This window comes from Lynx canadensis, chromosome F1, assembly GCF_007474595.2.
Source record: "Lynx canadensis isolate LIC74 chromosome F1, mLynCan4.pri.v2, whole genome shotgun sequence".
NCBI classification, from domain to species: Eukaryota; Metazoa; Chordata; class Mammalia; order Carnivora; family Felidae; genus Lynx; species Lynx canadensis.
In genome coordinates this window covers 55553319-55569197 of record NC_044319.2, presented here as the reverse complement: position 1 = coordinate 55569197, position 15879 = coordinate 55553319, and the positions used below count along the sequence as shown (strand labels likewise).

General features: G+C 39.9%; 1 long non-coding RNA gene across 1 annotated transcript; it reads left to right on the top strand.

The window, feature by feature from the left end:
• The first annotated feature begins 1197 nt into the window (after nucleotides 1-1197).
• On the top strand, nucleotides 1198-15879 carry LOC115505241. The gene is made up of 3 exons (XR_003965958.1): nucleotides 1198-1348; nucleotides 13303-13457; nucleotides 15633-15879. It is a non-coding gene; the product is annotated as an uncharacterized LOC115505241 (long non-coding RNA).

Here is a 15879-nt window from a genome sequence, read left to right as displayed (position 1 = left end):
AGGGTGGAGGGAGATGAATAGAACACAGAGGATCCTTAGGGTAGTGAGAATACTCTCTGATGCCATAAATATGGATACATGTGATTATACCTTTGTCCAATCTGTAGACTGTGTAACACCAAAAATGAAGAACGGTAGTGTGAACCATGGCCTTTGGGTGATTTTGATGTGTCATGTAGCTCATCAATTGTAACAAATGTAGCAATTCTGTTGCTGGCTGGTTGGTAATAGGGAGGCTATCCATGTGTAGGAACTCTCTGTGCCTTCTCAAGTTTTCTGTGAACCTAAAACTGCTCTAAAAATAAAGCTAATTAAAATTTAAAAAGGAAGAAAGGAAGGTAGGAAGGAAAGAAGAAAGGATAAGCCACACACTTGTAGAAAGTATTTAAAATGCATATGTCTGAGAAAGGATTGTGCCCAGAATATGTAAAGAACTCTCAAAACTCAACCTTTATTTAAAAAAAAAAATTTTTTTAATGGAAAAGATGGAGTTTTGGGAGTTCTTTAAACTGACACTTGATCAAAGATGATATACAATAGCAAATAAACACACGAGCTGTTCAGCATCATTAGTCACTAAAGAAATGTAAACAAAGCCAAGATGAGATACCATTACACTCCTTTTGGAGTCACTAAAATGAAGAAGACTGACCACACCAAATCTTGGTGAAAATGTAGAGTAAGTGGCACTCTCATGCACTGCTTGTGAGAATGTAAAGCGACCGACCACTTGGGGAAAAAGTTGGCAGTTTCTTAAACTTTAATAATTTATCGAACTGCTAAATCACCAGAGGCTAAAGCCCGTGTTCCAGGCTGAATCATGTTCCCCAAAGTTCTTACGTTAAAGCCCTACCTGCACTGTGACTATATTTGGAGATAGGGCCTTAAAAAAGATAGTTAAAGTTAAATGAGACCATATGGGTGCCTCAATCCAATAGGACTGGTGTTTTTAAAAGAAGAGGAAGTGGGGCGCCTGGGTGGCGCAGTCGGTTAAGCGTCCGACTTCAGCCAGGTCATGATCTCGCGCTCCGTGAGTTCGAGCCCCGCGTCAGGCTCTGGGCTGATGGCTCGGAGCCTGGAGCCTGTTTCCGATTCTGTGTCTCCCTCTCTCTCTGCCCCTCCCCCGTTCATGCTCTGTCTCTCTCTGTCCCAATAATAAATAAAACGTTGAAAAAAAAATTAAAAAAAAAATAAAAGAAGAGGAAGAGACACCAGGGATGCATGCACGCGGAGAAAAGACCATGTGAGGACACATAAGAAGGTGGCCATTGATAAGTCAAAGAGAGATGCCTCAGGAGAAAACCACCGTGCTGGCACCTTGCAGCCTCCAGAACTGTGAGAAATAAAGGTATGTTGTTTAAGCTGCCTGTCCGTGATATTTTGTCATGACACTTAGAAAACTAGTACTCCCATCCTATATCTGTCCTTCCATTAGTAAGATAAATTAGATCATCGTTCGGTTTGTAATAAGTCAGGTTTTCCGTTCCTTGCATCCCCAAATCATTACACTCAATATACTATGTGACCTTTGTCAACTTGCTTTACCTTGAAAAAGGTAAAAGTGTTTCAGTTTTCTTGTATTTAAGATGAGTGCGGGATGCCTGGGTGGCTCAGTTGGTTAAGAGTCCAACTCTTGATTTCAGCTCAGGTCATGATCTCACAGTTCGTGAGCTGGGGCCCCAGGCTGGACTCTGTGCTGACAGCATGCAGCCTGCTTGGGATTCTCTCTCTTCCTCTCTCTCTGCCTCTCTCTCTCAAAATAAATAAATAAACTTGAAAAAAAAAAAAAGATGAGGCTACACTAAATAAGCTTTTAAAATATTTTCAGCCTACATGTCTATGCAATGTGGAATAAATTTACAAGTAGATTTTGTTTTTCTAATAATTCCCCCTTGATCTAAAATCCATGATTCACTGGGGCACCTGGGTGGCTGAGTTGGTTAAGCATCCGACTTCGGCTCAGGTCATGATCTCACGGTCCGTGAGTTCGGGCCCCGCATTGGGCTCTGTGCTAACAGCTCAGAGCCTGGAGCCTGCTTCAGATTCTGTGTCTCCTCTCTCTTGCCCCTCCCCTGCTCACGCTGGGTCTCTTCTTCTCTCTCAAAATAAATAAACATTAAAAGATATTTTAAAAGGGGCGCCTGGGTGGCTCAGTCTATTGAGCTTCTGACTTTTGGCTCAGGTCATGATCTTATGGTCTGTGAGTTTGAGCCCCGCGTCGGCTCTGTGCTGACAGCTCAGAGCCTGGAGCCTGCTCCAGATTACTGTGTCTCCCTCTCTCTCTGACTGTCCCCCATTCATGCTCTGTCTCTGTCTCAAAATAACTAAGCATAAAAACTTTTTTTTTTAAATCCATGATTCATGACCAACATTAACAATCAGGCAACAACAGATGTTGGTGAGGATGTGGAGAAAGAGGATCTCTTTTGCATTTGCTGGTGGAATGCAAACTGGTGCAGCCACTCTGGAAAACAGTATGGAGGTTCCTCAAAAATTAAAATAGAACTACCCCATGACCCAGCAATTTCACTAGTAGGTATTAAAGGGATACAGGTATGCTATTTTGAAGGGGTACATGCACCCCAATGTTATAGCCGCAATATCGACAATCGCCCAAAGTCTGGAAAGAGCCCCAAATGTCCATCAATGGATGACTGGATAAAGAAGATGTGTTTATATATACAGTGGAGTATTGTTCAGCAATCAAAAGAAATGAAATTTTGCCGTTTGCAACTATGGAACTAGAGGGTATTACGCTAAGCGAAATTGTCAGTTGGAGAAGACAAATATCATAGGACTTCACTCATATGAGGACTTAAGATTCAAAACAGATGAACATAAGGGAAGGAAGCAAAAATAATATAAAACAGGGAGGGTGAAAAACATAAGAGACTCTTAAATATGGAGAAAAAACACAGGGTGCTGGAGGGGCTTTGGGGGGTGGAGTGGGCCTAAATGGGTGAGGGGCATTAAGGAATCTACTCCTGAAATTGTTGCACAATAATGTTAACTAACTTGGATGTAAATTTAAAAATAAATAATTAATTAAAAATAAAATAAAATAAAATAAATCCATGCTTCAAGACTAAAATGCAAACCTCTGCAAAAATAGTTAATAGCAGTAATCTGACATTAATAATACTAATACAAATAATATAATGTGGTTTTTTTTTCCTGGACTCTAGTTTGAAAGTAGTCACAGAGTGCAGAGACTGTAAAGATGAACCTAAATCCTCGTGTGTCGACAGGTTCTGAACACAGCAGTGAGTAACCTTCCTTTGTGGGGGACAGGGAATCATAGATTTAGATGCCTGCAAGCGTATGGCATTCTGCGTCTCCTCAGGACATTGACCCTTTGGACAGAAGAAATTACTAGTAATAATTTCTCATGTGTGTCTTAAGACTTTTGAAATCCATTAAGAAGCAAGTAACTAGAACTCCATTTTCTCACAGACTGGGGAATCTTGCTCTCTTAAGGAAAAGTGGAACTACCTCCAAAGTTCAAGTATTGTAGACTCCTTTTGTTCATAAGGCTGCTTCTGAATCTCACAATCTTTATTTTTAAGGATACATGTCTCCGAATCCTTTGGAACATCCTTAAAAAGAGGATAACTTTCCTTTCTTTATTCTCCCCCAACACTGAACTTCTGCTTTAATTAAGGCCCAGGCAGTCACCTCATTATTCCTAACCAGACTGAGGCAATGTTTGATTGCCTTTTTAGAAACATCCCTGTAAACAAGAAAGGGACAGATTACATCATCTGGTTGGTGTTAAACAACAGAACAGGTGAGTACTGGCAAGACGAATAGGCTTTATTTCATTTGAACAAATTACTCTTGGACTCCTGGTCTCAGAGCCTGCATTAGTGAGACAGGTACTATCATGCATCAAGGAGACATATTCCACCTTGCATAAAACCTTTCCATTAAAAATTCACCTCGCTATGGGATTTAACAGTCTCTTAGGCAGTATCCATCAACAATGACAAGATTTGCCCAGCATTTCTGAATGATCAAGCAAACAAAAGAAAAAGTGGGCTACTTTGATCCCTCCAGACTTTTAGGTTCTCATTTCTGCTAAGAAAGTGCATCCTAATTGTATACAAGGAACTTCTTTCTCATTGTGACAGGTAAACTTGACCTGTGTGTCCCTATTAGATCAATGACACAAGTGAAAGAGGCATTAAAGCTGGGCGTTTTTATTCCATCCTTCCAAAGTTGAACAGCCACATCATCCAAGGCAGGTGACTATTTGTGCAATGGTAAAGTCCCAGGGTTAAGGCTTCCTAGGCAGGTCATTTATTCCTCAAATATTTAATGAGCTCTTACTATGCACCAGGTTCTACATTAGGCACTAGGGATTCCTAACAAAACAGACAAGATCCTTGTACTTATGGTGCTTGCATTCTATGTGAGTGAAACATAAGTAATAAGTAAATAAAAATAAATAGCTACAGCTAGTGATAAGTGTCAGAAAGGTAGTAATATGTGATAATATAATAGAGAATGATTTGGAAAGAGGGGTGGCTGGAGTGAGATACTTTGGAGAGAGGTCAGAGAAACTCTTAAGGAGATGTCATTTGAGCTGGGATATGAGTGGTAGGATTGAGACGGCCATTGTGACAATCTGGGGGAAATTCTTTCAGAAGAAGACAACAGCTCCTTTGGGAAACAGAAGCCTGCAGGAGTAAAGCCTAGTGATCAGGGGAGGTGTAGCTCATGCAGAGGTGACAGGGGTCAGAAGGGGCCAGATCAAGCATATCTATGGCAGACACTCAACTTTATCCAAAGAGAATGAGGAGCCTTGGTATGATTTTAACACAGTGATAATAGGATCAGAACTCATTTCTCAATGACTCTTTTTTAGTTCTGTTGGAAATTGTCGGAGTCAGAGTATAAATGCTCAGACCAGAGAGGAGGTTACTGTAAAATTCTATGTGAGAGATCATGGTGGCTTGGAATAGGGTGGAAATACATTTAAATGGACATATAAGGAGTTAATTTTAGAGTGGAAACAAACTGTTGTTGATGGATTGGATGCATACAGGAAGTAAGGAATAAAATATTATGCCTAGATTTCTTACTAACATCTAGGTGGATGATGATGCCATTTGTTGATATAGGGAAGGCTGGGAAGAGCAGCTTTGCAGAAAAGATTGTTTCTATCTGGACTTGTTAGGTTTAAGATCTTGATATCTAAGTAAAAATGTTGACTAAATATTGGATGCCAAAGGAGAGGCCAGGGCTAGAGATGCGAGGTATAAAATTTGACAGCATCAATTTGGTGGTTATTAATGCCCAGGAACAAATGAGAAAAAAGGGAAGGCCACAATCCAGTTGACAGGAACTCTGGTATTAGAGATGAGGAGCTCTAAACATATAGCCAGAAAGTAGAAAGACTTGGGACATTAGGAAAGCGAGAGAGGAAAGTGTTTCAAAAAGGAAGCAAGCATCATCCTTTCATAGATACTGTTGTGAGGTCAAGCTAGGTGAGGGACGGGATGTATCCAAAGAGGAGATTACTAGGGAATTTGTCAAGAGTTCAGTGGAATGACTGGAAAGAAAGCCCTGGCAGAGGGAGCTAGCAAATAAACAAAAGACTCTGGTTTTCAGCAAGATGGCAGACCATATGTGCAGAGAAATGCCTTCTGGTATGGAGAACCTAAAAATAATTGCTTAGGTTATTTTAGATGCTTAATAACTACTTATTAAGTGAATAAATGAATGACTCTAGGCTCTCCCAGATGGCCCAAAATAAACACAGTATCTAATGCCCCAGCTCCTTTTTTTTGGCAACCCTTATGATTTCATTAAAAACTCAGGTCTAAAGTTAAATCTGCTTTCCATCTCATTGGGCAGGAGAATTGAGCACTTTTGCCTCCTTCTGTGGGATGGATGGGAGTGGGTTGAGGTGGAAGATCTGCTTCTACTAAGAGTCAAGTCCTATTCCAGAATAAGTAAATCCAAATCTCTGGGGATAGGCTGTCAGCACTGGCATTTTTTAAAAGCCCTCGTCCCGGCTGAATCTGATGCACAGTGAGAGTGCCACAAGTCAATGTGAAGGCTGAAGTAACCCAATGATGGTAGCAGGTGCTACTATCCTTAGTAAATACAGTGCTGAGATTGAGGCCAACACAGTAAGGTGAGTAAGGAGCAGAACATTTCAGGAAAATGTGGTTTTAGAAGAGGAGAAGCAAGATTAGCAGAGAAGAACGTGAAGAATACTTGAGCTACTTTAGGTACAGGTGGAAAAGACAAACAAGCCTTCCTATGAGGAACTCCAAGGTCAGCCAACTCCATCTAAACAAGGGTATGAAAAGAATCCTGCAAGAAGAGGTTAAATATGTAGAGGGTTTGCTGATGGCAATTCTGGTGATGTAGAGCACAGTAAAGGGGTTTGAAAGGACAGGAAGTAGAGAGACTGGATCAGGTAAGGAATCTTTGAAGGAGCACTGGACAAGTTTCTGGATGAAATGATGATCCAGAAGTGGTGACTGAGGGAAACAAGGAGATGCAGTAACGATGGAGTTCATCTGATCATCAATATTGGAAGATGAGCAAAGTCACATACAGTCCAGAATCCAGTCTTTGGTGGATCTGAGCTCACTGTACAAGTATGAAATCCCATGGCAATCTAGGAGGGATATGTCAACTGGGAAAGTTGGTCTGATCGTCTGGTGGTGACTGTTTTCCACTCAGTATGGCTTCCCTATACTGCCACCTTAGGGTAACCCACCACTCCTTGTTCTAGTTCCCAGGAAATTCCTCTGCCTCCTTGTTATTCTTTTATTCTTTTTTTTTAATTTTAGAGAGATGAGAGAGCACATGCACAAGTGGGGGAGAGGGGCAGAAGGAGAGAGAGAGAAAGAATCTTAAGCAGGCTCCACACTCAATGCAGAGCCTGATGTAGGGCTTGATCCCATGACCTTGGGATCATGACCTAAGCTGAAATCAAGAGTCAGATGCTCAACTGACTGAGCCACCCAAGCACCCCTCCCCTTTGTTATTCTTAAAAGTATTCCCTACTCTTCCTAACACCACTGGGACACACAATCTCTAGGAAAAAACACATGATTTTACAAAGACTTGAGGAGCAACGGATTTCAAACAGCTTGCTTATCACTCTGCAACAGTCCCATGATCAATGTAACTGCAAAGCCTAGGTGTCTGCTCACAACTGGAAAGGAAGGAGAGATTAGAAAGCAAAAGACAAATTAATGTCTCAAAATTATTATCCATACTCACCTTACAGGAAATACTTAGTTCGGGCAAATGTTAACTGAAAATCATAGTTATCAGAAGGAATCTCCATTGTCCTACGGGGATCTGAAATTATCTTATATTTCATTATTTCCTTCAGTCAAAAAGTACTTTGGGCTACCTTTCTTAGACAGTATTCTGTATGCTTATGATACAGCTAAGAACAAGACCAAAGAGGGCATTCTTCTTTTAGAGATTATATTTTTGTAGGAGTGGGCTAGACCTAATCCTATCAACCAACAAGAAATAAACCAGAAAACTGTCAAGTAATGATCCTCTGAGGCATCTCTCACAGAACTCTTACCGTGTATGGTAAATACTGCCATTACCTTCTTGCCAGAAACTTACTTCGGTCTCGCCTCAAATAGATAGGTCTGGACAAGTCTTGCCCATTCTCTCACTCTTTCTGTTTATTAAGGTATCATTTAATACACTAAAATATGAACAATTTGAGATGCATAGTTGTGAATGCTATAATTTTATAAACCTGTGTAACGACCACAATCATCAGGATATAGAAAAAATCTCCTCTCCCTGAATTCCCTTGTGTCCCTTTGTATTAGATTTCCACAGCCCACCATCAGCGCCTAGCAACAACTGATACACTTCCTGACATAAGAATGTTGCCTTTTCTAGAATTTCTTATGAATAGAATTATACAGTAGACTTTTGTATTTAAGTTCTATATTGTTTCCTTTTTTATAATTTAATTAAAAAAGTTTTTTTAGACAGAGAGAGCAGGGGAGAGGGACAGAGGGACACAGAGAGAATCCCAAGGAGGCTCTGCACTGAGGGATCATGTGCAACCTGGGATCATGACCTGAGCCTGAATGAAGAGTTGGATGCTCAACTGACTGAGCCACCCAGGCGCCCCTTTAAGTTCTATTTTTATTGACTACGTAGTTGTCATTTCATGAGCACCATCTCATTGATTCAGGAAAGATAACACATTCAGCTTTATCTACAAAGATAGAATGTTTGTAAACTAGTTACTTTAAAGCCATCCCCCTCATTTTTGTTAATTGCACAATAAAGCACTGTAGACAGATGCTCATATACCAAGTGCTATGAGATTGATGGCAGGGATATTGAGTTTCTTGCTTCTAATAGACCATATGTGTCACAAAATCTCCCTACCCCTTCCAAAAAAAAAAAAAAAAAAAAAAGAAAGCAAGAAAAAGCAAGAAAGGAAGAAAAGAAAGCAAGTGAGCATTTGAATGCAATAATACCCATCTCTTCTGTGCTTAGCCAAAGCCTGTAAATTTTTGGCACATCAAGACAAAGTCATCAATATATGGATACGATTTTAAAATAAATAAATAATAAGTTGTAAAATAAAAAGTAAAAATAAAACTGAAATGACTTCTCAACTTATGTAGATTTCCCAAATATTTCTATTTTTTCAAAATTAAATTTGCTGTATTCTTTTTCAAAATTAATAAAAACATTTTAATTTGTTGTATTCTTTCAACAAATTGATACATTTTCACTGTAAGAGTTTTTAAAAGATGTATATAAAGAAAAATATATTTACTTATATTTAAATATAATTTGCATCATAAGCTGTGTATAGTACTTCTCTACTAAATATTATGACATGACGATTTTTGTCATCAGATTTTCTGCCATCTCATTACAATATTGCTAGCACCAAAATATTCTTTCCTTTCAGTACCTGGAAGGGAAGCTCAGCACTGAGCACCGATGTTGTTACCCTACAGGTTTTTCAGGAATTATTTCTTATTGAATTTATGGGTATTGGTTACACTTACTGGGATCAAAACATGGAACCAGCATGTGGCACAGTGTGCTATTCCACATCCTCAGGCTTCTTTGTCCAAAAAAACAGGGATTTTTGTTTTTGGAATCTCTGCTTCACAGATGGGTAATAACAGGAAGCTCGAAGTTTAGACAATGGAGATTTTGTCTACCCTGCCAATCTTGGTCTGAATATTTGCTGCCTAGTGGTGTGAGAAAAACATTTCTATTTTCAGAATGATCCTGGACGTGGACAGAAAAGGATCACAATATGCACTGAGTCAGGTGATGGAGCTCCCAAGTTGAGAAAGAGATTCAGGAACAAATCACCAAAAGACAGATCATTCATTTGTGGGCAAAAGAATTTATGTTTCTGTTGCCTCTCATGGCCATATAAAGTCATAGAGGGTTAAAAAACAACACAGGCAATCTTGTAGATTTTATTTCTTTTTACTCATAGAATTTTAATGCTTGCAATCCTTCAGTAGAAGAGACTGAGTTTGGTTGAGATACTCCCAAGGCCACACAGGAGGAGGAACATTCCAGCACTCATGTGCTTGACTCCCAGCTCTGTGTTCTTCCTTCTGTGCCATGTTGCCTCTCCATAGATAACAAGATTGGTTTTTTCAGGCTCTAATGAATATTAACTTTCCAATTTCTTGTACTCTGCTACCTCAGGGTGCTGTTGTGGTATTGATAGAACTTTAAAAAAAGAATTGGGTGTGGTCATGTGTTTGATCAAGCCCAATTATAGTCATTATCACAAGAAAGAAAAAAAATGGCCATTATCGTAACAAATACCTTCTAAGGACATTGCCTCCTTGGCTTTTCTGATTTTTCTTTCAAGTTCTTTCATTTTGTCATTTCAAATGGATTTATTTATATAAAAGTGGAAAACGTGACATTTAATTTTCTTTTTTTTTAAAGTTTGTTTACTTATTTTGGGAGAAAGATAAGGCATGAGTAGGGGAGGGCAGAGTGAGAGGGAAAGAGAGACTCCCAAGCAGGCTCCAAGCTGTCAGTGCAGAGCCTGATGCAGTCACAAACTGTGAGATCATGACCTGAGCCAAAATCAAGTCGGTTGCCCAACTGACTAAACCACCCAGACACCACAAAACTTAATTTTCTTAAGAAGGAAACTAGACAACATTGGGCCTTGACTTCACCAAACTCATTGCACTAGGACCTTGTCGTTGCACTGGAAGAAAGATAATTGGATGAAGAATGTTAAGCTTTGCAATAGGAGTTAGCAGCTAGCTTCACTTCCAGAGTAGAAGTGTGTCCATGAAGCAAGTGATTCTCTTAGTGACTTGAGACCAGATTCAGATGTCCTAATTCAGACATTTACATATAGCTCTAGGTTGAAACGGTACTACCTTTTTGTTATTATGTATATTTACACACAGTTTTGAAGGGGTCTTACTAAATTGTTCCTGGAACACTGCTGGCTTTAAGGACACTTTGATGACTTTCTGAAGGAAAAAGTTTTCTTATAGGCATCAATATTATTTCCTGAACTTGCCATTGAATAAGGTTCACAACTATAAAACTAGATATTTAGAATTGCTTTGGATCAGGAGGAGGTCGCAAATGGTCACCTGTCCATAAGGTTCTTTAATATGAGGAATATTAATAGAATCCCTGGAGCTGGAATTTCGTAGTTGGAAAACCCATCAATAAAATTCTTGCTACCCTTTGAATATCCATTGATGATCTGTGTCTCACTCACAGGAAAACCAATAAGAATAAAATTGTATATTTTTGATTTCATGGTGGGATTCAGTAATGGCCCAATTATGTTCAGGCTTACCTAGTAAAGGGTCTCTGTAATTAGTGTATAGAAATTGCAGGAAAGCTATGACCTTTTGTTCCTTCTTCTAATGGAGAAAGGCTTGTACTGTGTGAGGGTGGGCATAATGAGATTGTTACTGAAATCCACTAAGTAGGGTAATAAATATATTCTGACGACTGTTGATTTTTCTGTGAGATAACCAAAAGACCATACTGTGGCCTTCAGCAGATGCTTAGGCCATGGTACACTTAACAATTATATTTCTTTTCCTTTAAAACTGAGATTATTCCTGAGTTTTTCTTGGAAAATAAAGATCAATGTAAAGATGCTAACAGCTTTGACAAGCTTCTAGTAATCCTGCTTCCGGGACAAACAGGTAGGTAATCGAAAAGGGCATGTGTTGCTTGAGTTTCACCTCAAGTGGAAATCAAACAGTGTCCGTCAGATCACAGTTCCAAGGTCAACCTTAATAAAAAGTGTAGAGTTAGAAATTACAGGGATGAGCAATAACTAATAAGCAAAGAAGGTTCCTGGATCTGAAAAAAGGATGCAACCAATTGAATCAGACAATAACAGGAAGTCCTGGCTCTGCTGGTTCTTTCCTAGGTCTTGAGCAGGGTCAGATAAAACAGTGAAATGGTCATTTACAAAATGCCTGGCAAGATTATCAACACTATTCATATTTTGCTTCCTAATTCCTCTTGAATCTACCAGCTTCTTTCCATCCTACTGCCACTATCTTGGTCAAAACCTCCAAAATCCCTCCTGTGGACCTCTTGCAATGGCCTCCCAGTTGGTCTACGTGCGTGCGCTAAGCAGAGTGATTATTTTTATTTTTTTCAAAATGCAAGTCGATCGTAGTGACCTCTTGTCCTTTTTCACGTGGCCTGCAAGTGGTTCTCCATCCCAGAGAGTATGTTCCTTAAGGGGCCTTTTGGCAGTATCTGGAGACCTTTTGGTTGTTACACTGGGGTGTACTATTGGCGTCTAGTGATTATGCTGCTAAACATCCTGCAAAGCAAGGACAAGCCCCCGCAACAAAGGATTATCTGACCCCAAATGTCAATAGTGCCGTGGTTGAAAATCTTGGCCACCCCCCCCTACCTCTCAGCCTTATCTTGGACTACTCTCCTCCTCACTATGCTTCAGGCTTGCTGGGTTTCTATTAGTTTTACAAGTATGCTATCTTATCTCCCATTTCTAGGTCTTTGTAATCTTACAACTCCTACTCATCTAAATGTTACTTGAAAAGTCCCTTTTTCGTGGAAATCTTGCCTGATGTCCACCCAGCCTCTTATACACTAACAAGCATGGCTAGGGTTATTTCAAAGCCTGAGGAGGGAAGAGTCTACAAATCTAAAATCTTCAGTATTTGCAGCCATATGGACACCAGTTCTGAAAGGGTTGAAGAAGACATGTCTAAGTGCTGCTGCTTCTTCCAACCTTACGTTTTCTATTTAGAATGATTATTAACTGACAAGCTTTTAGTCTGATAAATACCAAGTGCCTTCTATGTTCCGGGGATTGTGTCAGGTGAGGGGCAGAGGATTACAAAGATGCCCATGATACACTCTCACATCGTACGGTTTAATGTTTGAAGTGCTATACTAGTTGAATGAAGACGAGCAGACCAGGATGTGACTAATTTGATCTGTACTGGTGTTCATAATCACACAATAAATATTTATTAAGTATTTGCTGAATGCCAAACATTGTGCAAGATGCAGGGATACAAAGGTAAATAGCAAATTGTTTTTACTCTTAAGGAATTTCCAATCCAGTGGAAATAGTAGCTAATATTACTGGGCTTTTCAACGCCCTTCACATGTATTATATCTTACCTATTCCTTACTTTCCCCCATGGATAAGGTGTTAACCTAATTAGCCCCAAATTAATAGAGGAGGAAACTGAGATTTGGAGGAGAATGACACTTCTTGAGTAAAGTTTCTGTGTCTGACTTGTAACTCCAGTATCTGGCACATAATGGGTGGCCAGTATAGAAAAGATCCTATTTCCAAGTAAGATCACATTCACAGGCACCAGAGATTAAGATTTCAACATATGTTTCTGGGGGAGACAAGTCAACTTACAACAACCACCTCCCCTCTCTTGTTCCAGTGTGTCTTCCATCCTTCTTTAAAGTTTATTTAGGGGCGCCTGGGTGGCGCAGTCGGTTAAGCGTCCGACTTCAGCCAGGTCACGATCTTGCGGTGCGTGAGTTCGAGCCCCCATCAGGCTCTGGGCTGATGGCTCAGAGCCTGGAGCCTGTTTCCGATTCTGTGTCTCCTCTCTCTCTGCCCCTCCCCCATTCATGCTCTGTCTCTCTGTCCCAAAAATAAATAAACGTTGAAAAAAAAAAATAAAAAAAAATAATAAAAAAAAATAAAAAAAAATAAAGTTTATTTATTTCTTTTTGAGAGAGAGCGAGAGAGAGCGAGAGCACAACCGACTGAACCACCAGGCACCACATCTTCCTTCTGTCTTTACCCAGCTGGCAGCCATTCTTGATGTCGACCAGGATTCACGCTCCTAGATGTTGCATGACTTGGAATACATTTGAGCTGCCTCTCCTGGAGTGGACGCTGTTTGGATCGATGCTAATCCGCAGCTTCGGGATTTGGGCTGCTGGCCCTTCTTTGTTAAGAGGTGAGAGTGGGCAGAATGGGGGGCTGCGGGAGCAGGGCCACACGAGTCTCACAGTTTCCAGCTCCCCTGCAGATGTTGTTGATACACTTGTGTTTGCTATTGGCAGTGAGGCCTACACATAGCTCTGAGCAACGGCTATTCCACTTATGACAAATCTGTAGTCATATCGCACCCTCTTGACACGCTTTTCTTTGTTCTCTGTCACACTCAAACTCAGAGAAAAGAAAGGACAAAAATAAGTACTTGCACCTAAATACTGATAGTATCATGCCTGAAGTCCCGGTTGCAATTCCCTGTATAAAACACTTTTTTTCTCTCAGTAGTAATACTTTGGGAGACCATCAGATTCTGAAAGGGAGGAAGATTTTGTTGTTCTTTTTTTTTTAATGTTCATTTATTTGTGTTGAGAGAGAACGACAGAGAGAGAGGGAGTGAGAGAATCCCAAGCAGGCTCCGTGCCGTGAGCGCAAAGCCCGAGGGGTGCTCAGTCTCACCAGCAGTGAGATCATGACCTGAGTTGAAATCAAGAGTCGGACACTCAACTGACTGAGCCACTCAGGTGCCTTAGGTTTTTTCTTGATTGCTGTATAACTTTGAACTTACCACTATTCTTTAGAGTACAGAAATGAAGAATTCAAATACATATATTTATATGTATATTTAAAATTTTTTGTTTATTTATTTATTTTGAGTGAGAAAGAGCATGAGCAGGGAAGGGGCAGAGAGAGAGAGAGAGAGAGAAACTCCAAAGCATACTTTGTGCTGTCAGTGCAGAACCTGACCTGGGGCTTGGCCCCAGGAACCACGAGATCATGACCTGAGCTGAAATCAGAGTTGGACACTTAACTGACTAAGCTACCCAGGTGCTCCTATATTTATGTGTGTGTGGTGTGTGTGTGTGTGTGTGTGTGTGTGTAGTTTACACGGAATGTTACATTAGTGTCTGTTGTACAACATAGTGATTCCCCAACTCTATACATTATGCTGTGCTCACCAAAGTTTAGCTGCAATCTGTGACCATACAATGCTATAACAATATCATTGACTATATCCTTATGCTGTACCTAATATTAGACAAACTCGATTCTATCCTTATGCTGTACCTAATATTAGACAACTCCGATATTGATGCAGAGTTCCCCCCAAGGGGACAGTACATCAAGATTCCACTGTTTTCATGTTTTCAATATAATTGAAGGGGGACTCTAGTGTGATAGAAACTGTATACCTGAGTAACTATACCAATTCCTTAAATGTTCTTTCTAATTGATTTAATTTAATAAATCCCTAATTTACAGTTTGCTATGTAATCTAGATTTAATTTTTAATAACATAATAATAAAGTCCAGATTTGGAAGGAAAGTTTTTTTCTGACATAGGAATGATTGATACAAACTAAAATAGAAAAAAGTCATGCCCCCCCAAAAGTGTATCTAAATAGCAAGAGACAGATAAATGCTTTCTGCCTTGTCAGCATCTTCTAATTGTAACTACAGCTAAAATATTTTTAAATAATTATTGGTAAGAAATTGTTCAACATCAAATGAATTTCTAGGCATTGGGAAAGTTTTTCTTCAACAGTGTTTGCTAACATGGAGAAATTAATGAGGAGAAAACCGGGGAAGACCGTTTAAAATTGACATGGAATGCACCAGATCCTATGAAAATAATTCCCATCTTGCCACCATCCTGATTTCTACTGTCGCATTTCCTGCATGACAATCTTGCTGTTGTTTTAACGGACAGACACACATACCTATTTACCTGGCCAGTTCAAATACTAATGCCATAAAGTAGAAAGGAGTGGTCGTTTCCAAATTAAGGACTAAAGAACTCTCTGTCCCTGAAGACCATTCCAGGATGTGAAAAGCCCAGGCACATCTGAAATCTGAAGGGTTCTGTTTCCCCTGTGGTCATCTTTGCCTTGGTGAGGGGGGGGGGCATTTTTCTCCCTTTCTGGGGAATGCCATCTGCTGGCCTCACTTTCGCATTCTTTATTTGCATGTGCTAGCCTTTTTATTGCAAATAGGGCTCTAAATCTTACTTTAGGAATGGATATTGTGCTATGTGTGAGTGCATGTGCAAAAGAAGCTATCAATAATGTTAGTTATGAAAACCTGATCATAAGTGTTTTTAGTCCATTAGCCATTTCACTTTATTTATGTCCCCTTTCAGGCAGGATTTGAAGCCAATATTCACAAGATGAAGTTTGGATGAAGAGCAACACAAGAGGGTATAAAACACTGTCACATTTTTTCATGCCAGCAAATATTTCTTCCTCGTATTATTTCTTTAAATAGCTCTTCACAATAAGCAACCTCGGGGAATAACAAGTCCGAAAAGAAGAACCGGGCCAAGCACAGGTATTTAATATCTATCCACCCACCTACCCACCCGTCTGTCTCTTTCCTCTCATTACATT